Raw genomic sequence first — 22,935 nt, forward strand, 5'->3', positions numbered from 1 at the left:
GACCCGGTTAATAAAGAAAGTAAAATATCGTGCGCGTATGTACCCGCATACCGGTCTTGGGGCCCCTGTCATGCCGTGGTTAGTGGCGCCTGCGCTAGCAAGTGCCATGCGTACTATCCTGTCTGCAGCGTCGCCTACTTTCGTACCGAAACTAGGTCTCATGTAGTAATTACCGTGCTGTACCCCTGCTGCAATTTGTTGGACATCGTCGCAAGATGATGCCCTACCCTCATTTTGTTGAGTTCATCAAAGTGATTCGCTCTCCACCTCTGTATCGCATGAAGATAGACCGCCACTCCGATTCTCCAGCAGCCCTCTGTCAGTTCAATGACCGCTTCCGCCAGTTGTAGATCCAGGACTTGTGCGATGTTCTTTTGTTCTTCCACGTAGTTCCACAGTTTGCGTGGTATCTCGTGTAATTTCAAGCCGAAGATGACTTGTTCCTTGCCTGATTCCTGTAGGCCCAGTACCCTCCATGAGCTAATCATGTGTTGCCGCAGTTTCACCGCCGCCTGACCCCCACCCACCCCAGAAGACGTGATGCAGCGTGACTTTGTGCAGGCGTCGGCATTTTTCATGCGGGCAGCCCAGCTTGCTGTTTGCGGCGTCAAAGGTTGAAATGGCGTGCAGTTTAAGACGTAAGAAGATGTTTCCCCCACGGCCCCATACCAATCACCCTTCGGATACTCTTCCATTCTAGCTGTGCCAAGCCTTGGGCCACAGCCGTACTGTGACTCTCCCATTGTGTTGCTCTCTTCTTAAGCTTCTCTTCTCCCCGATGCATGGCCGAAGTCGCTATGTGGTGCTTGTACTCACGCCGAGTGCGTGTACATCTGCGTTGGTCTACCCAGAGGCAGACCAGCTTGTTCTGGGTCGGATGAGGATGTTGGGATGCGTACTGCGGGCCGACTTCAACTGCTGTGACGTTGAAGATCAAAGGCCTTGGGACCCTACGAACAATGATAAGCGCTGCGACGCTGTGGACTATAGTGAAACCAAGTATGTAGGGTCTATTCATGTGAAGCTGCTGAAGCCCGCTTAACTGGGGTAGCCGGTTCAGCCAGGGACACCCACTCAGGGGCGCGCGACAAGGCTCAGAGTGCGGAAAACCCTCATGATAAAAATGAGATTTGACATCGGCACTGTACTTTCTAAGGCAGGGCAAACAATCACTCTCCCTTGCTAATATGCAAGATCGCAGAGTCTGACTTCAATACAACAAGCTATGTTAACGTCCTACGTAACGCCAATAAGCCGACGGCCGGCTGAGAAGGGGGAAAAGCTGGCAGTAGCGCGTTCTTAACCCCCCCCCCCGTCTTTCAGCGGTCACTGGCAATCAGTGAATGCACAGAGTGAGGCTAGCCCTTGCGTTTTATGAAACTGAATGGACTGCAGTTGTGCTTGCTTTGACCTGAAACACGGTCGGAGTCACGCAATACGTAGTGGCGCTCACACATACGTAGTTAGAGCCACGCGATACATGATGGCGCTCACGCATTGTAGTCAAAGCCACGCGATACATGATGGCGCTCATGCTTTCGTTGATTGCTCCAGCAAGCCCATCTCATGTTGGTATCGCGAACTGTATAGCCCAAGGCATTGGATTGTGTTTGTTTCATACGTACCGTAATCCCTCTAAAATCGCTTTTTTTACGGTGGTAAGTGGCCTTCTATTTGACGCTTATGTGTTTTTATAGAAGCCTTCCCTCTAAAATCGCTTTGTGTAACCCCCCCTGCGCATTACGAGTATATAATAGTACTGATAGTTTACTTAAGTATCACCCGAAGACTTCCTCTTGCTCCGAAAGCAGGCACAGGTTAAGTTATTACCGATAAAATACATGCAGCCCCCGTTAGAATCCGCAATTCAACTAGTGCACGGACAACGCTCTTGACACACTATTTGCAGTTCAATGGGTCAAACCAATACGGTCATCTATCGCAGCAGCGAAACTCCGGACCAAGTCGAAGACCTCAACAGTATACCATTTTCCAAGCGACAGCACACCCAGCCCAACCCAGATCTACCTTGACAACAGCGTCGGTCGCCTCACAAGAGGCAAAGCCACAGCACAATCCCGACAGACGGACTCTCCTGGAAGACAGATGGAGATGCACTTTCAGGATCGAAAACAACGCAAAATCGTGGTACATGCAGTACTATAATACTACATGTAGGCTTACTGTGCGATTGCACTTCACCCAGAGCAATTTTGACGGCCGTGGGAAGCTATCTCACTTATCAAAATTCTGTCTGGTGCAGAATGCGTCTGGGTTACGTTGGGTTGTTTGCTGTCGCACTCCTGGCCAGTACCGATACGGCCTCCGCACACAAGAAATCGGAGATTATTCAACCGGACTCCCTGACTCAGGCCCGTTTACGCATCGCGAATCACGATCAGCTCGCCGCCAGTGGGTTTCATCACTTTCACGGAGACGACGACGGTGAAGAGAGAGTGAGCCTCCCAAGCTTCGTTATTGAAAGGCCAAAGCGTTGGTTTCGACTGCCACCACGAAGAAACTCCAGACCTGGCTGAAAAACGGGAAGTCCATCGACAACGTCTTTATTCGCCTGAAACTTACGAGGGCTGGAGATAAACTACTAGACAACCCGCAGTTCACGACGTGGCTTACGTATGTGGACGATTTCACCGCCAAGTATCCTGGCAAGACAACGTCGGCGATCGCTAAACTTACGACTTACTACGGTGACGAAGCGGTCGTAAAGATTCTCGACGCTGCGAAGAAGGTCACGGGGACGAGGGGAGTGGCCACCAAGTTGGAGGCTGCGCAGATGCAGACCTGGCTGGCGGCTGGAAACAGCGCTGACGATGTTTTCACACTCTTGAAACTGAACAAGGCGGGGGACGACATCCTCAGCAACCCGGCCTTCGCATCTTGGAATACGTACCTGAAGACTTTCAACGCGGCCCATCCTGATCAAAAGACAAGTGCCTTCGCGAAACTGACGTCGCAATACGGCGAGGTGGGTGTGTCGCGGGTAGTTGAAGCTGCACTGAAGGCCAAGAGTTCCTCCGCCATCGCGAAAACAGTGCAAACCGAGCAGTTCGAGCGCTGGATGGCCGACGGAAAAACTACAGATGGCGTTTTCACGTTTTTGGCACTCGACAAAGCTGGAGACAAGCTTCTCGGGAACCCTCTTTTGAACACTTTCACCAAGTACATGAACATTCACAACAAGCGGAACCCCGACCAGGAAATCACTTTGATAGGGACGCTAACGACTCACTACGGAGATGTTGGACTATCCAAGCTACTCCTCGAGACGGAAAGAAATACCCCGAGCACGTGGAACCTCGCCGCAAACTTGGAAGCTGCGCAGTACAAACGCTGGATGAGCCAAGGGAAAACCCCGGACGACGTCTTCACGATGCTAGGTCTCAAGAACAATTTTCTGTCGAGCCCGCTATTCAACACGTTTACCAAGTTCGCGGACACCTATTACGCCTGACATCATGATGGCTACGAATTGGATCGTGAGGGCCCACTGTTACGGCGTTGGTGTCGCTAAAATGGCCCTTGAGGCTGCCAAGTGCGCAGAGTGCTGGAAAACGTATGGAGGCTGTACTGTTCAAAGAATGGATGGAATTCGATAAAAACAGAAACACAATATAGCTTACAACACCAAAAATGAAAGAAAGACTGGGTGAAATCTCCGAATGACACGTTCCAGGTACTGGAACTGGATTGGGTAATGCCCACAAATCTCTTCGAAAGCCCAATGTTCGCGTATTGGATGAAGTTCATGGATGACTTCCACAAGTCTTTCCCTGGTAAGATTGTTCCTCGGACCGTATTGGCAACTACGCACAGGGACGAAGATTTGGTAAAGGCTATTACAGTGGCACAAAAGAACCCGAACACGATGGGTTTTTCAAACAAGTTCGAGACTGAGGTGCTAAAGCAGTTCATATTCGCAGAAAAGCAGCCGATCGATGTTGCCAAGCTCCTACACGTGAAAGACAAGACCGATGCGAACTAGAAATTTTGGAAGAAGTACGTACAGGACTACAACGCGTACCACCTGAGAGAGATCACAACCTAAGTCGCCTACAGAGTTGCGGAAGACCCCACCGGTGGTAGAGGAAGTCAAATGTAAAGCGCTTATTTTACGCTGTCTCTTCTTGAAAAACTATGAGCTCTCCGTTAATCCTTTCGCGAGGAGCTGCTATAGACTCTACGATCTATACTATACAAAGTCAAGTCAATTAAACTCAAAGGGCGCATAATTCGCCCTTTTGTCGATAGAGACGGGGCTTGTGTGCAAATCAAACACGATGCAGTCGGCACTACGTAGATGCAATCTGCCGTGAACACGGGTTCGGCTAACTGTGGCAGCCCGATTGGAACCAACCCAGTTTCAGTTGGCGGGCTGCCTAGTTTAAATGGCTGCCGAATACGAGGTTTTGGAGCTCAGGACTGAGCTCTTTCTTGTCAACCTTGGTCTTGAGCAGGTTGGTAAGCTCTTGAAAGGCTTCACATTTTCCGGCATCGTGAACTTGCTTACACAGCTTGCACCGTTTGTAGCAATAGTGAGCGGAGTGGGAAAGGCCACCACAAGCTGCACAAGGGCCGTACGGGCGAGATCTAACATCATGGTTATCTCGGCTACCTTGGCAAAGCGTTGACCGTTCTTTCCGAAGTCTCGGCCAGTGTAGTCACCCCTTGGCTGGCGATTGTCGGGCTTCGGGTGATTTCCTTCGACTGTAGCGTGATGTTCGTTCTCTTTTACTGCTGCCAGGTGACGTTCGTCATCACCCGATGCGTAATTGTCGCTGTAGTCATCGTCGAAGTGGTCATTATCATCGGACCGCCAAAAATCCTCGTCGTCTTTGTCGTCGTTATCATATTCGCGCGGGCGTGAGTGCGAGCCCTCGCTGCGGGGGTACGATACTTCGTAATCTTGATATTCTGCAATAGCGTTGCTCAGTGCTTCGATTAGTGTCACTCTCGGTCGCTGCCGCGAGTCATCGCGGCGTCGGTCTCACTCCTCTTGCGGCATTGATACCCTTCTCGGGAGTCATCATTTCGACGCTCATTCCGGCGTAGCCCCGAGTCCTCGTTACGTCGATCATCGCGACGACGTTCATAATCTCGACCGCGAGAAGGATATTGTGAGCTGTCACGAATGGAACTCTTGTCGTCCGTCTTCAGAATGTCTGTTACCATGTCTTCCAACACCCGGACGTTAGTCACTTGCATGTGGCATAGACGCCTCTCGAGTTCTCGGTCTCCGCATGTTTCGAGAAAACGCTTTACATGGTCCTTTGCTTCACGACCACCGTGCTCAAACTTGATTCCGGCGTTGCGCGCATAACCATTTAAACAGTTCATGTAGTCGCAGATGTGCTCCTTGTCCGATCTCTTCGCAGTGTAGTACCGTGATTTCGCCGACTGGTTGAACTGCGAGCAATAGTACTTGATGAATGCTTCGCTCAATAGATTCCACTGACGTTTGGTCTTCTACGGCAGTTGATGATACCAATGAAGGGCGCCATCACGAAGACTCAGTTCGAATGCCATACACCACTCGTTGGGTGGTGTGTGAGTCCCTTTCATTTCGTATACGAATGTTCGTAGCCACTGCATCGATTTTTCACACTTGATGCGAAGACCAGGGTACGGGACGATGTTAGTGTGCTGTAGCGGGATCCGTCAACATCTGGTTAAGACTAGATCCGGCTTCCCAACAGTGCCCAGACACCAACTAACGGAGGGGGTCCCCCGATGATCCGTGATCTGCTGAACTTCTCACCTTGTGTACCCGTTGGTGGGCTGGATCTGCTCTCTCGGCGCTCCGAAGAGATGTGGCTTTGTGTTTCTTGACCGTCCTGGCGGGACGCGGGGATGGGGTGGAGCAGCGCGGAAGTCTTCGCTCTGCTGCCGGTTATGGATCCAGATCCAGAGCGATTCACTCAAGCTCTGATCTGGCGGCCTGGACTTGATCCGGGGCCAGAGTTGCCTTTGGGGCGTGGATGTCTCCTTCCTTTGCGTTACTTGCCGCTTCCTATAGCGGGGGCTCTGGGGGTTTGAGAAATCGAGAAATCTTCGGGCCAAGTAATAACTCCGTCGGATCTGGGATCTGCACTTGATAATAGATCATAAGATCTGGCAAATATATTATCCAGACTTACACAACCACTAGATCAGCTACTCCTTGTCTTGCCAACACCTTGTAGGACCAATGTAGTTCCCGTTTCTTGGCGGAGGCGAAGCACTCTTGTAGTTCAGGGCAAATTCGATTCTGATTTATGGTTAAGTCCTATCCCATACTTTGTCCTATCCTGCATCCACTCATCTACGGTGTACGACTGACTATGCGTCTTTTCTGCCATCTCACTATCCTCCCCGTCGTCGTCTGCACCGGCTACCTTGATGTAATCGCCTGATTGCGGCTCCTCACCATCCCATGCTTCACAGTCGGGCCAGATCCGAGACCCAAGATCCGGGATCCGCCCCTGCCTCATTGCCGAGCCAGATCATGATCTGGGCAAGATCCGAGATCCAGGATCCGGGATCCGCCTCTGCTTCCCCACGGAGTCAGATCGTGATCTGGGCAAAACTTACTGTGGGGCCAGATCCCGATCTGGTCGGCTCGGTTTCCAAAGCATCTGCTATCTCGGTGACGCCTGATCCAGGTGCGCCGTCACTTCCCCAATCTACACTCCACAGATTCCGATCTTGATCTGGATATGGGTGCTCGTCTGGGCTATCTGTCGGATCTGGCGTCCCTGGCGGGACCCATCCCTCATCTCGCACTTTCTGTCACCTTTCTTGGCCGTATCGTCTTCTTAGTTCGGATCCGTCAATCGGACCCGTTCTTCTGTCACTGTTCCGGAACTGTGGCCACTTCACTCTTTTCCGCTCACATTTCCGGAGAGCACTTCACCACAACCGCCTCCTGCACGTAGTCGTTGCCGCCCAACGGCATCACTGCGAGCAGCTCCCAGTGTTCTCCGCTGACACCGGCGTGGGCTAGGGTGGTCCTGATGTCTGCTCCCGGTCAGGCCTCGCCTGGCAGTCCTGACGGGGATCGGTCCCCACCGACCTCGATCATCCTTTCTCGGCTGACCTCTCCGGCGACCGCTGCTCCGACCCCAGATCAACTCCGTCGTCAGGTTGATGGTCTCGCCGACCGCATTTCCCGGTTGTCGTCTCAGCTTCGCGATGCTAGGGAGGCTCGGGATACGGCTCTCCGTAACGAGGAGCACGTGCAGACGGCCCTTCTCCGATCTACTCAAGACCTCCGAGCCTGCGAACGAGTCTGCGACCGCCAACAGGAAGAGATATCTCGTCTCCAAGTCGTCCACCTGCAAGTGCACTCCGATCCGGGTGGGGAGCCATGGGATCCGATCCGACAGCTTCGTCAGCTCACCGATTGGCAAGCTGCTGAGATCTACCGTCTCGAATGCCAACTCGACCGCGTATCCCGTCAACGCGACGAACAGTTGGAAAACAGTGATCGGCTCGCAAGGGAGGCACAGTTGGCCGGTGATGAGACCGAGGCGGCTCAGGACGATCGCCGTGAGGTTGAGATCGCCCTTGAGAGCGCATATCATGATCTGCGAGTTACTGGTGACACTCTGGAACGTCTGCGAGACGACCTGCACGACGTCGAAAACCAGCTGGCTATTCGCAGTGCGTCTTCCCCGTCCGCAGCTCTGATGGCCTTTACAGCCGAGCGAGACCATGCGCTAGCCGCGGCGGCAGCGCACACCTCCGTTGATGGGGAGCTTCAACGCCTCCGTGACACATTGGCACGGGTCGACGCGGATCGGGATCTGGCACAAGCGGATCTGTCTGTCGCATCGGACGATCGGGCTCAACTGCGGGCGGAGTTGGATCCGAAAACTCAAGATCTCACACGTGCCCACAGTGAAATCGTCAGGCTCCAAAGCCACGTGGCAAATCTTGGTACGTTCGGCCGTCTCAGTTTACGGTTGGTTGACCATGAACTCACACAACTTGCTTCCGCAGGAGGCAACCTCAATGTTGCTCGTGATACTGTGGCGCGACTACAACGAGAGATGGCGGATCTGGAGACCCGACAAGCCGTTCTCGTGCACAACAATAATGCGGTGACAATTGAACGCGATGTTGGTCTTCAGCGCCTTGCCATAGTGGCTACCGCGGTGGGGGCCTCGCCTCCGCGTCTCGCGCGGGCGCACGCGACTTTGTCTCCAGTCCCAGATCAGCAACCGCCGGCGGAATCCGATGGGTAAGCAGCTGATCTCCCTCCTGGGGGGCCCAATGAGGGTCAGGAGGGATCGGATTCGGGGCCCCTTGAAGAGCATCCGGCGTCAGAGCAGTCCTCCCCCGCCGGGATCGCCGAGATCTCCGGGTTCTAGTGGTCACGCTGATGACCTCGGAGGCGGGGCGAGGAGTCCTCTCGATTCTCCAAGCTGCGACTCTTCGAAACGTCCTCGTAGCCCATCTTCTTCCCGTGGATCTTCCCCCCAACGTCCGCCAAAACGGAATCGTCCGATCGAGATCGAGGACAATGAAGCGCCTAGTAACCTCTCCGAGATCGACGACGACGGTGGTCAGGACGGGGATCTCCTTGACGCCGATGGCCATGGGGGTCCCGATGGGGATCCGTCTGAGAACGCCCTCGAGGTCCCTGGAGGGTCTCCGGATCCTGGATCTGAGTCCCACTTCGCCCATTCCACTCGAAGTCCCTCGCGGTCCCCTTTATCCGATGCATCAGGATCTGGGGGGCATAGGTCATCTCCAGAAACTGGCGAGGAAGAAGAATAGGAGGAAGAGGTTTCGGCGGAGGCGGAGGCTGCGGACGACGCTTTCGATCAAGACACTCTGCGAGCCTTGGCGCAGTCACGTTCGGAGGACCGTCGTCAAAAAAATGCCACACCTCCTCACCGACCGTCCTCGGGCCAGACAACTGGTGGATCTGGGGGCCCATCTGGCTGGCCGGGTGGATCATTTCACGGAGGAAGTTCTCCTCCCCCTAGATCCCCGGATCCAAATCGCAGCGCTGATCCAGCCACTCCGCGTCCCCCACGCTCGGCTGACACCACCTTGCCGGCGGCACCCTTCGGGCCGGACTCCGTTTGCATCCCGGGCCGTACTCAACCTCGAGTTATGTACATGCAAGATGTTGAACCCTGGATTGTTCGAGGTCTCAATCAGACCTCGATCATGAACATAGCGATTTCCGCGTTGTTCCCTACACTCCCCTTCACGCCTGGGTGGATGTTTCCGACGGAGGAAACCGCGATGCCAGCGTTGCGTGAGAGCCAATATTGCGAGGATCTGATCACGGAGGCGAACGTCCGCGACCTGTTGGACACTCGTCCCTGGGAGGTTCTGGAGAATCCTGGAGATGCGATCAATTTTGATCCGGCTGCGGCAGGTCGGTTGGGTGAGTTTGCCCGACAGTATCGCGTCCACGAGACACGGGATCTGCAGGCCTACTGGGAAAGTACGCATCCTTTTCCGATTTCCCGAGCCAAATGCCTGGCTAACCCGTGGTTGGCTCGTTACCGCAAGAGCCGTAGTAAACGCCGCGGCCATGCGGGGAATCGCTGGAAACAACTACTCTGGATCCTGATCTTGGCTATGCGAGATGGTTGGTGCGATCTGGATGTCCTGTTGGATCTCTATTTTCTTCACTTTCCCACCAGATCCGAGAAGGTTACGTGGTATCCCGGCGTGGTCTCGCGTCTCGCGAATTTGGCAAACCCTATCCTACCAAACGTCGAGCCCACCACCCTCTTAGAGGCGCTCGACGAGTGTAATGAGGCAGACCCTTGGCGCAATCACTACCGTGATTCGCCGGCGGCTCATCCAGCGCATCGCCTCCCCCGCTTCGCAGGCAAATTCTTCGGCGTGCAGCCAGCCCCGGCCGCTACTCCATGATCTCTGCAGAAACTCGGATCTAGTTCTTCACCATCGTCAAGTAGTTTTCCGGTCCGTAATAAACCACTCCTTTTTAACACATCGCGTCTCTTTGTTATACTTGCACGTTCGTACGCATATCCACTCGGCGACAGGACGTTGGATCTTCCGGGTGGGTTATTTCGGATCCAGATCTGGGACTCACCAGTTTGTTCTTCTTCGATTGCATACTCATTGATCCACATATATCCCACTCCTCCAAAACTGCAGCCTTCCTGCAGTTCCTTCTTCAATTTCCCGCTGGCGTGGCCAACCCACACCAACGGGTCCCGCCTCACTATCCCTCGTGAGACTGCATCAAACCAAATCGGTTGTGATTCACGCGATCCCGTAGGAACTCATACAATAACGCACCACAGTTGAGATCCGCTTCGTCGATCCGCTGGGCTCCTCATATCCACGCCAGTGTACTAGGAACTCACGATAGATCCGTCCATATCTCGTACGCTAGCCGGATCTCAGATCCGTGATCTTCTCGACTTTGTATTCATCGGATCCGAGATCCAACTATCTTCCGGTAATAGCGCTTCATCGAAATCTAGCCGATCTACATTGTCCGCAACCAACTGAACAAGCGGGCGATCTGGGAACTCCTTCACCAACTTCAACTTCGATACATGTACCACCGGGAACAAACGGTAATCCGTTCCGACAGTTTCGAGCTTGACCGCGTACTCATGGATTTTCTCTGCCACTCGAAATGGCCCGCGCCACAAGTGCGCCAACTTACGGGCGTAACCTTCTTTCACGCGATCCAGGCGAGATCCAGCTTCTATCGGGTGAGGTCGAACGTCGTCATTGTGCGAATCTGCTCGATCTGCGATCGCCTCACGGAGCTTTTCGTTGACTTGTTCACGGACCCGCGTATAATAACGCTGGATCCGGTAGCGCCATCGGCGTGGATCACGATCTTGACGTCGAGTACTACCCACCGGGATCCTGGCCTCTAATGTAGATCTAGGATCCCACCCATGTACCAAATAGAAAGGCGTATCACCTCGGATCCGATCCTGGGCTGTGTTAAGGGCAAACGTAAGTCGCTCGGCGTACTCGTCCCAATCCTGTTGATCCAGATCATGGACATGCATCTTGAGTGCGCGCGTGATCGTCTGAACCATGCGCGCCGCCGTATCGTTCTCTTGCGGTCGGTAAGCCATAGTGGCCCTCTGACGCTGTCCTAGGATCTTGTTGAACGCTCGGAAGAAGTCGGACATAAATCCTGGCTCCCGATCGTGCCGAATTACCTCGCTAGCGCCAAATCGGCGGAATACACATTCTTCGTAGGATTCCGCTATCGTTTGAGCCGTCCTGGATGAGCTGGCCTTGGCCATCACATAGCCAGTAAACAGATCAGCCCAGATCAGCAACTCCGTGTTGCCTCTATACGATTTCGGCAGCGAAGGTATGTGATCCATGGCTATGATCTGGAACGGATAGGTTGCTTGGATATTCCCTGGTGACTCGCCTCGGATAGTGGGCCGACCTTTTCCGGTCTCGCAGTCTACACATTCCCCAACATACCGTTAGACACTCCGGTACAGGCCTCTCCAGTGGAAATGATCTCGAATCCGCTGGTAAGTGCGGCCGATCCCTTGGTGGCCTCCCTCTACACTAGCATGGTAGTGGTGCAGGATATCCTGATAGAGGGTTTCGGGTGCGACCAACCGCATCGCGAGATCTCGATCTTCGTCAGACTTCCGGTTTGGTGGACAGTAGAAGCGTAATCCGTCCAAATCCATCTCGTAATCCATTGCCAGATTGCTGTAGGATCGATCTTCTTCCTGGGTTCAAGTAGCTACATCGCCAGCCAGATACTTCTTCATTCCGGCGATCCATGACTCTTCGTCTTGGGCCCAGCGAATTCACCCTATCCTGAGCTCCCTCACCAATTCTTTCTGCATTACCTTCGGACTAGATCCGGATCTGACTCCAGATCGGGTGGTCACCGGCGAGATCTGGACCACGGATTCCTCGGAGTGCACGGTCAGAATCTCGTCCAACCGGTTTAGGGTCACCAAATCCGGATAGTCTTCCTCGTCCACTAGGATCCCCAATTGCCGCTGAAGGGCAGCTCCGGCGAGGCTGTCAGCGGAACCGTTCCAATCTCGCTTAACATGTAGCAGCTCGTGATCTGGCCACTCTCGCACTCGATCTAGAGCTTTCTGTTTCAACAGAACCACACCTGGGGCCTTACAATGAATTTCCCCTCTCACTTGCCGGATCACCAGGTTCGAATCCCCGCAGATCACTAGACGTCCACGCTCCACTTCAGCCAGGAGGTCGAAACACAACAAGAGACCATTATACTCCGCTTCATTCACCGTCATCCCTTCTGCATAACCCGATCGGGCTTTCAGCACGGTCCACTCTGGTAGTTTCCACAGGATCGCGCTATACGCGCCTCCTCCTCGTTTACTCGGGCCGATCCGTCGAAGCTTACCACGTACAATTCTTCATCAGCCTTCACCGTGGGTACGGGAGCTTGGATCTACCGTCGGGGTTCTTTCTTAGGCGCGATCGCGATCAACGCCTCCTCCACATCGGATCTAGGTGTAATACTGGCAGCCATCTCCCCTAGGATTTCGTCTTCGCCTTTGGTACACTTCATATTTTCAAGTGTCCATGGCGACAGAAGGACTGCCCATTGACCCAGACGTCCGTGTAGCCCCGGCGATCGGAACAACCATGCTAACGTCGAATGTCGAGTTAGGGTCCGGATCTCACGTCCTACCAGAAGGTTGTAATTCAGAACCAAGATCCGTAGCAACGCCAGCACTTCCTTCTCGACCACATTATAATTCAGCTCGTTCGACTTCAGTGTCCGACTGGCGAAAGTGACTGGGTAGTAGATCTGATTGTGACTCTGCATCAAGGCGGCGGAAATAGCCCATTCGCTAGCGAAGACAACTACTACTGGGAGTAAATCGGGATCGAAGTGGCGCAGAATTGGAGCGGTGGCGATCTTGTCCTTCAACGCTGCAAACGACCTATATGCTCTGACCCATCTCTCGTCAGCTGCATCTACACCTGACATTACCGGGGTTGCAGTAGTTGAGTGGGAGATCTCGGGGTCGGGTTCAGACGAACTGTGATCCAGGATCCGACGAAGATCTGGGCACTTCTTCAACTCAGCGAATTCCACTTCGTGCAATTCATATTGAACGGCAGCATAGATCGCATAGTCCTCAATAAATCGGCTGTAATAGTTCAGGCTGCCCAAAAACGACTGCATGGATCTGAGCGATCCCGGAAAAGGTAGATCCGTCAAAGTCTTCAAGTCCTTCGGATTAGCTTCAATGCCATCGTCGGACACTCGGTGTCCCAAGTATTCCACCCGGGGAAGACCCCAGAAACTCTTCACCACACTTATAGACAGGTTCCATTTATCACACGCTCCGAGCAGATTCTCCACTCGGTGGCACAGTTGATCCCAAGATCCAGCTGTTACCAGGATGTCATCGATGTAGGATCTGCGTCCTAACACTGACGGACGACCTGGATCTTCCGGTTCTCCAGCCTCAAAAAGATCTGGAGCAAGCAAGTCCTGGCTCATCAGGGGGTGGGATCCGTGTAAACCCATATAACACATTATCCAGAAGCCGCTGATAGATCTGAGGCGCATTTTTGAGTCCGAAAGGCATCCGGTTCCACTCAAACAAGCCGAATGGAGTTATGAAAGCCGAGATCGCGCGAGCTCGGTCCGTCATAGGTACGACCCAAAATCCGCTTGCCATATCCAGCTGTGGTGTAGGGAAACTCATATTTTGGGTAGACCACCCATTCTGGCCCAGCTAAGTACGTCGTACCTAATCGGAGTTCGCACCTAAGCGGCGAACTCGGCGAATCGGTCGGACTCGGCGAGCACCAAGACTCAGCGACTCAGCGAGCGTATTCCATTTGGGAGTTATTCCATTTGGGAGAGGATAAATCAGGAATCGGAGCGAAGGGTCGGCCGAGATCCATAACGACCCGACTCGGCGAAGATCAACGAGGAAGCTGAGCGAAAAGTCGCAGGGAGATCTATAACGACTCCATTTCACTAGGTATTTGTATAGGATCGATAGGAGACCAAAGGGGGGAGCCCGAAGGGACTCCCCGAAGACACAGAGATAACAAAACAGAGCAGAATCTTCTAAGTCCAAGAACAGCGTATACTTTCCGGTAAGTCCCTGCGTGGGCTGGATTATGTCTGCCGTCGTTCCCCGAGAGGCATAGCTTGTAGGGGAATCGACTGGTAGCGCCAAGAGATCAAGGTCGGCCCGGGGTGGGCACTTCTCGCTACCAGCGAAGACAAACCTCGTCGAATCGACGAGTCGGTGGGTCTGCACAACCCAGGACACCGCAATCTTCTAGCTGAGCGTACTCTGCGCTCGGTGACCTGTAAAAGCGCTCGCGCGCCGACGTCCATCCTTTGGTGGAGGTCACAGGGTTTGAGGAACGGAAGCTGCCCCGCTCAGGCGAGCTTCTGGAGTTTGGATTGGTACTCAGCGAGAACAGGGCCTCAACTGGACCCGGCTGGGCCGAACCGCAAAGGGAACCAACAGAACCCTGCGCAAGCCCAACGCCGACCTGACTCGGCGAATTGTTGTGTTGTTGCGTGGAAGCCGCACTAACGAAGTTTTTGTGAATCACAACACCACAACTGGTGCCGCGACCCGGGATTCAGGAGTGTGCTTTGTTTTCGTAGGTACCAAGTAACCAAGTTTCGAGCAAAAAGTGAGAGAAGATGGTCAAGGGATCGACAAGTCCGAGCGATGCAAGTCCGGCGACGGTCGGAGGATCGCCGCTCGCTGAGTCGAGCTCGACGAGGGCAAGCGTCGCCGCCATGGAGGCGGATGTGACGCGGACCGTCCAGTTCGATGAGTTCGACGACGATGACCAAGGAAGAGAAGAAGAAGAAGAAGAAGAGAAGGATGATGATGATGAGAAGACGGGGTACGACGGCGTGAAGACGACCGCCGAACTCCGCGAAGAAGTGGAAGAAATGTCGCTGCAAGTCAGCCGCGTAGGGAACCCTCGACCTGTCGAGCGCAGCCTAGCGGCAGAACTCAGCGAAGATGCTGATGATGAACAAGGCCTGGTCCCGGGTGACCGACCGCCACTGGTTCCGAAAGCCACGAGGAACGCCGAGACTCCGAAGGCTAATCGAGTCCTGGCCCGACTCGTCGAAGAAATGAGAACTGGGAGCCGGTGGATGAACATGTTCGCGCCCATGTACATGTGCCAGGCGAAATGGCCGGAACTCAGCGAGGAGTTGAGCCAGCCGATCAATAGCCAGACTATTGAGCAACTCGTCGAGGACACAGTGCTGTTACTCCGAGCGATGGGCTACCGATGTGGCCACAAGCCCAGCAAACCCGCGCTGACAACGTGTAATGTGAGTTCGGTCGGGGTTGAGCTGATGAGATGGAAGCGCAAGCTGAAAGACTTGTTCGGCATGCAAGGGGGACTTAAAGGACAAGTGCCGAAGTCCCGCCGAGCTGGTGAATTGCTCGACGAGCAGAAGGCACCTCCGCCCGCGACCGTACAACCGTACGTCACGGAACCGTATGTGTTCCCGGAACTCAGCGAGGACCCATCCAAGGTCCCGCTACCAAAGACCCCCGAGACCAAGCGCGGAGTGTTTCGACGCTCCGAGGGGACACCGTACTTCGCCGACTCGCACAAGCCGTCTCCCAATAAGGTCAGTGAGCAGCGCAGCCGACGTCCGATGGCGGAATTCCTAACGGATGAAGAAGCTGCAGAATTCAGACGCTTGGTGCGTGCTGATGCTGCAAGGACGTCAGGCAGAGACGACGAGCTGAGCGAGGATGACAATTACGCGGACCGACGCGAATTTGACGAGTCACCGTACAACCATATTCGCCAACTCAGTTTTGATGGAGCTGAGAGCGACCGAGGTCAAGTGTTGGAGATTCGGACGCATGCGCCACTCGAAAAGATTGCAACATTCGATGGCAAGCGTTATCGATCTGACGACGCGTTGCAATGGATCAAGCGATTCATCTATGAGATGAAGGGAACGTGCAAGCCACAAGATGAGTGGTGCGAACCATTTTCGCTGAGTCTGGGCAAAGCTGCCAAGGGGTGGTATCGCCAGCTTCCAAAGAAGACCCAGCGAAAGTGGAGTCTACTCAGCGAAGCTTTCCTGGACTATTACTGTTCGCAATTCGACCAGTCGGCCAGGTCCCGCTACTACTCAGCGAGACGTCGAGAAAACGAACACGTCTGCGACTTCTTGCTGCGACTTAATGGTTATGCCCGGACGGCACAGATCCAATATGAGAGAGGGGGCGCTGACGCTGCTGATCACGTCGAGCATTTCCTGCTAAGCTGCGGAGATGACGACGTCATGGACCTATTGTATCCACAGCGACTCAGCGATATCCACAAAGTCGAGAAGATAATCAATCAGCGACTACTCGGCGAGAAGCGCAAGAAACAGCGTGACCGCCTGAGCACGGCCCGTAGCCGAGAACCTCGGCGAGGGGACTCGAGGAACGACCCAAGTCGTCGGAGCGAGTCTCGCAGAGATAACCGACGCGATGATCGCCGAGACGACAGACGTGACCGACGTGATGAACGCCGAAGCCGTCGAGAGGATGATCGCGATCGACGAGTCACTTTGGCAGACGCTTCTGTGAACGACCTGTGGGCCGCACTCGACAATCGCCGAGCAACGGGAGACACTGATCTATACGACTCGTCGAATGGCGGAAGTGATCTTGATCAACTCAGCGAGTCTGAATCTGACTATGGGTCCGACTACATCGACGCGGGTAATACCAGCGATCGACCCCGCTCGTCCAATGAGCGCGGGGAGTCATACCGGGCCCGTCAGAACTCAGCGAATCGCCCTGACCGATCGAATGAACGTCGAGACCGATCGGATCGCCGAGACCGTCAAGACGGGTCTCGCGAGCAACGAGCTTACGGCCCATGCGGAGCATGCGGAGCCCCAGGCCACGACGCACATTTTTGCCGCAAACGTTGCAAATTCTGCAAGCAAGTGCATGACGTAGGCCGGTGCGAGCTATTCCAGCGTTTCGAGAAACTCGCCAAGTTCGTCAAAACGTCGGTCGACAAGTCCACCGTCCCGGAAGATCTCCAGGACATTTACTCGTCGAGCCATTTAAACTAGTGGGCTCGCCAACTCTGACTGGGTTGGATAAAACCGGGCTGCCACAGTCAGCTGAACCAGCGGTGGAAGCGAACTACGTGTTCGCTTTCGTTGGTGAAGCGGAACGGCCCGACGAGTGGAGAAAGATTGACGGTGAGACGGAACGGATGGATATGGATAAGAATGACGGACCCGGCGAGTCGAACGAAGATGACGAACGAGTAATTGGTAGTATGGATATAACTCAGCGATCGATGATCTCGATTGGTCACGCCAAGAGATGGAAACTGCTCCCTGGTGAGCGACTCGGTTGGTGGTCATCGAGGAAGTTCGATCGCCGAGTACGGATGCGAGCTCTTGTTATGGGAGCTGTGAATGATGAACGAACCAAGATATTATTGGATACTGGGGCAAACGTCTCCGCAGTAACTGAGGCCTTTGCAAGGAGGCTACGGTTGAAGCGGCTGACTCGCCTGGACAAGAGAATCGACGTTCAAGGAATAGCGAAGTCCAAAGTGGTGACTACTTCTCGAGCAATGGTTAAAATCACGCTGGGATGGGAAGTAGCTTACGAATTCGAGGTGTGGATTATGCCCCACCACGCAGGGGTGGACCTGATCCTGGGTACCGACTTCATGATACCAGCGGGTATTAGGTTGGACCTGTACAACTCAACGGCAAAGCTTCCCGATGAGGTTGTAGTTCCTTTGATCAAGTCGTCGAGAGATTTCGACGAGACGGAGTACGGGCGCGAAGTAATCGGTGGTCCTCCGGAGTCATTAGATATTACAAGCCGAGCTATCGCCCAGTTCAAGCTTCGACGGAGGCAACCCAGCGAGTCAACTCACGAACTGTGGGTTCGACAGATGAAGGGGGTGATCCCGACGATCGAACATAATGCGAAGGGACGAGCGGTGCGAGTGTTGCTGACGAATATCTCGTCGAGACTCACGTGGTGTCTTGCTCACTTTCCGGTGATCATGTGGATTCCTCACGGAGTATTACCACGGGACGAAGGGTATGTGCGAGTGAACTCAGCGAAATATCGTGATTGGCAAATACTTGCCTACGAAGGCGCTCTCGACAACAGGCTTCTCAAGCGAGAGCAGCGTTTGTACATGGAATGGCTGAGTCGCCAGCCTCCCGCAGTCGAGCAAAATCATTACAACACCCCCAAGGCGATTCAGAAGCGATCGAGTCGCAGCGAGTTCACGGATGAAGCGGGGGTACAAGCATCGGAAGAGCTCAGCGAGCCCCCAGACTATCAGGGGAGTTCCACGTCTGCTGACCGCGGAAAAGAAATTGATGACTCAGCGAATGTACCAAAGTTGGACCCAGCGAAAGTTCACGATGATTCGACCAATCGTGAGGCCAAAACAGACTCGGCGAGTCAGATTTCGGGACTCAAACCGGTCAATTATGAACGAAGTTCGCTGAGTCTTACTGATGAGCCACCACCGACGCTAACAGTAGCTGCATCCGATGGAAATATTGATGGAGAGAACTTGATAGGTCACACACACACCATGGTTCGTTCACCTCCAAGCAACGGTAAACAAAAAAGGTGTTCCAGCGGGATGGACAGAGGTGACCAATGGGACCCAGGTGAAGCTGACTCTACAGTTTCGACGAGAGATCGTTGGATGACGCTGCCCGAAGCTAACCCGGTGAGCAAACGGTTGGATCCCGAGTTGGTGCACACCCGAGTGCCACGTGATTTTGAGGGGCACGTCCTGTCTTTTGACGGGTCAGCAAAACCGGAGAAGTACGGCGGCTAGGGGAGTTGCTCGTGGATTTTGTGGCGTCTACCGAATTGGGACATTGTGATCGCTGCGAGTGCTCACCTGCCGTCAACCACAGTCAACATCGCTGAGTACATCGGGATGAACCACGGTGTTCTTGCGGCTGTTGATCGAGGAGTAACCGATCTGATCATTGTGGGCGACTCCAGACTCGCAATCCAGCAATCCATGGGGGTGATGGCATGCAAGAAGGAGACCCTGCAAGTGGAACTAGCACGCCACAAAGAACTCGTCGAACGCCTAAGTTCGGTCCGCTACTTACATGTAGTCCGCCGTTATAATTTGGCGGCAGATGCATTAGCCACTGAAGCTCTCGAAGCCATGGCAGGACGTGTTATCCTCAGCGGAGATCGAAAAACAGAGCTGCGAACATTAAACCGAATCCAAGAGAAGCTGTATGTAGTCAAAGACTCAACGAACGAAGGAGAAGAAGTTCCAAAAGTCTCAGCGATCACGCGAAGCCAAGCTCATCACGTTCGCCGAGTCAGATTCGCCGAGGACGAGCTAGATGACGCGGCGAATGAACCGGTAGTGCCAGATGCACGATACAATGACGTCTCGCCGAATTTTCGCGATGCTGGTAGTCCCGATGATGTCTTGGAAGTGATGAACAAGCCTCCAAAACCTCAGCGAGTGGCTGAGCGAGGTCACCCTGAACACAAACGACTGGAATCACGAAGTGAACACGATATCGACCCAGTAGTCGTTCAGACAGAACAACGTGAACGAGTATCAGCGACACAGGACGAGAAATGGAAGTGGCCAGATCTTTAGAAGTTCTTGCAAGACGAATTTGACGAGTACCGGCCGAGCTCAACGTCGGTTTTTAGCAAATGGGTCGGTTGCGATGAACCCAGCTGGAAACCGTTGTCGAATCTATAGTGGGGAAGCCTTCTCTTTGGCTACCTCTGCCAAATAAAACGTGAAAGCCGTCTGCAAATAGTGCAAGTTGCAGACGAGAGTTAAAAGCTATTGCATACGAAGATGACCACCGACCTGTGAAGACAGCAGGCAGGACGAATGGATGAAAGCTACTGCGTCAATTATATGAATTGGTATTACGAAATGGATAAGGTGTGGATTACGAAAGAACAAGAGAGAAAAAAAAACAAGACTCGTCGAAATCAGCAACTGGACGAGTCTAAATCTTGGTGGCCCGGGGAGAGCTACTCGGTGAAAATCTGCCGGCTGAATCTCGGCTAGCCAGGCTAAGACTCGTCACAAATGTCCTCGAACATGGGGTGAACTTGACGGATAAACACCGCGTATGATTTGCTGAGCGAACCTTGCTAGGACCAGTCGAACCGAAGAATGCATAGCGGTCATAAATGAATTGCTGGCAGGGGCAGTCAAACTAGCCTTCGGCTTGCCTCAGGTTTCGACGAGTTCCTGGCCTTCTTGGTAACTCGGCGAGAAAACTTCGACGCTACACGTTTCTTAGATGGCTTGTCGGAAGCAGCTGGAGCCCTTCCACCTTACACAGCAAACTGAGCAACAAGACGAGCTTGCACCGGTGTCGAAACGGTTGGAGTAGGCAACTGAGCTATTATCGCCGAGCTGTTTGGCTTCGTACTCGAGGAAACATTTCCCGAAAGCGACGAAAGCTGAGCTGATCCCGCCGAAGCGCCACTCGATGCGTTCCGAGGCAGCGCAAATAAAGCTGTCTAGGTCGACGAGTCTGGAAGATGTGCAGATGTAGACGCAACACTCGACGAAGGACTGGAGCTATCGAAATGAGTCACTTGAGCACGTGATAAGCCCACCAGCATAACCGACGAGATGGCCGTGCTTGAATTAGTCGTACTCAGTGAGGACAGCGAACGATTGCCGGATTCGCCGAGTTCTGACGTAGCAACGTGTAAGAGAAGCCGAGGACTCGTCAATTACCGCTGTGCTATGAAAAGGCGTCGCTAGGCTGAGGACTTGCTTGCTTGGGATCGGACGTTCGAGTGCTTGGAGCGAGGCTGCCTCGGAGTAGTAGCGGAAGCTGTCAAACAGATCATGGGAGCGAGAATCGCCGAGTTAACCGAAGCCTTGTTCGCCAAGCCGGCGGAAGTGCGAATCGACGTGTTGACGGGACGAATGTGGGGAGTAATTTCACTGGACTCGTCGAGCTAGCGATTTTCGTCCAAATCTCAGCGATTGGTCGCATCTGAAAGCCATGTTGCGCCTTGTTTCAGTACCGTCGGGGTGTCAGCCAGTGGATTGGCGCTCATGATGGACTGGCGCGACGGAATTTCGTCCGGACGTGTCGAACCCGTCTCACGGTGAGAGACAAGCTGAACAAGGGACGCGTCCTGCTGTTCCTGGCTCTCCTCTTGACTGATGAGAAAGCACTAGATGCCAGCGGAATTGCCTGCAGCGAGATCCGACGACTTATCGGAAATTCGACGAGTCGGGCCGGACCGGACCGAGAAGCTCAGCGAGTGGGAGCGAGCAGAGGCTCCAGCTCTACCAGGTGTCGACGAGTCCTCCGATGGTGCAGTATGAGTCGGCGAGAGAGCTGCAGCCGAAGGTCCATCTTGACTCAGCGATTTCTCCATGTTTACGACTCCAAACAGATTTGTCGGACGTTTGCGGGAGGGCAACACTGGTCTGCCCAGCTCGGCGATGAACTTGTCGACGTCCGGGGAGGGCTCACGCTGTCCGACATTGCGGAAACGAGATCCAGAGGAGGTGAAGAGTCTTGGCATGGTCGGACACGTCAGCAGAAATGACGGCAGGTGCGGGAGTCCATAGAAAGGCAACCAGACGCACAAGGGTGAATGATTAGCAGTCCACCGGGAAGAACAAGCGATATACGGAGCAGCAAGACGTACCTGGTCACCAGAGGAAGACGACAAGGCGCTTGATGTGCGCACCAAGCAAGACGGAGAGAGTTTCTCACCGTTGGACGGTTGGAGAACAAAGTGACGAAGTGAGTTGCTGACCGTTGGACAGTTGACAGCTGAATGATGGTCGAGACACTTACCAGCCTGGCTCGTATCACGCCCGGGGCAGTTGTGGTGTAGGGAAACTCATATTTTGGGTAGACCACCCATTCTGGCCCAGCTAAGTACGTCGTACCTAATCGGAGTTCGCACCTAAGCGGCGAACTCGGCGAATCGGTCGGACTCGGCGAGCACCAAGACTCAGCGACTCAGCGAGCGTATTCCATTTGGGAGTTATTCCATTTGGGAGAGGATAAATCAGGAATCGGAGCGAAGGGTCGGCCGAGATCCATAACGACCCGACTCGGCGAAGATCAACGAGGAAGCTGAGCGAAAAGTCGCAGGGAGATCTATAACGACTCCATTTCACTAGGTATTTGTATAGGATCGATAGGAGACCAAAGGGGGGAGCCCGAAGGGACTCCCCGAAGACACAGAGATAACAAAACAGAGCAGAATCTTCTAAGTCCAAGAACAGCGTATACTTTCCGGTAAGTCCCTGCGTGGGCTGGATTATGTCTGCCGTCGTTCCCCGAGAGGCATAGCTTGTAGGGGAATCGACTGGTAGCGCCAAGAGATCAAGGTCGGCCCGGGGTGGGCACTTCTCGCTACCAGCGAAGACAAACCTCGTCGAATCGACGAGTCGGTGGGTCTGCACAACCCAGGACACCGCAATCTTCTAGCTGAGCGTACTCTGCGCTCGGTGACCTGTAAAAGCGCTCGCGCGCCGACGTCCATCCTTTGGTGGAGGTCACAGGGTTTGAGGAACGGAAGCTGCCCCGCTCAGGCGAGCTTCTGGAGTTTGGATTGGTACTCAGCGAGAACAGGGCCTCAACTGGACCCGGCTGGGCCGAACCGCAAAGGGAACCAACAGAACCCTGCGCAAGCCCAACGCCGACCTGACTCGGCGAATTGTTGTGTTGTTGCGTGGAAGCCGCACTAACGAAGTTTTTGTGAATCACAACACCACACAGCGAACAGTATCACAACACCTTGTTCAGATCCTCTAATAGATCATTGATCAGAGGCATGGGGTAGATCATTAGCCGAGTGAGACCATTCACCAGTCGGTAGTCTATACACAGCCTGATGTCGATCCCGTTCTTTTTGATGATCACCACGATCGGTGATGCCCACGGCGATGTCG

This window comes from Phytophthora ramorum (genome assembly GCF_020800215.1).
Source record: "Phytophthora ramorum isolate Pr-102 chromosome Unknown Phyram_PR-102_s0010, whole genome shotgun sequence".
In the NCBI taxonomy this organism is placed as follows: Eukaryota; Oomycota; class Peronosporomycetes; order Peronosporales; family Peronosporaceae; genus Phytophthora; species Phytophthora ramorum.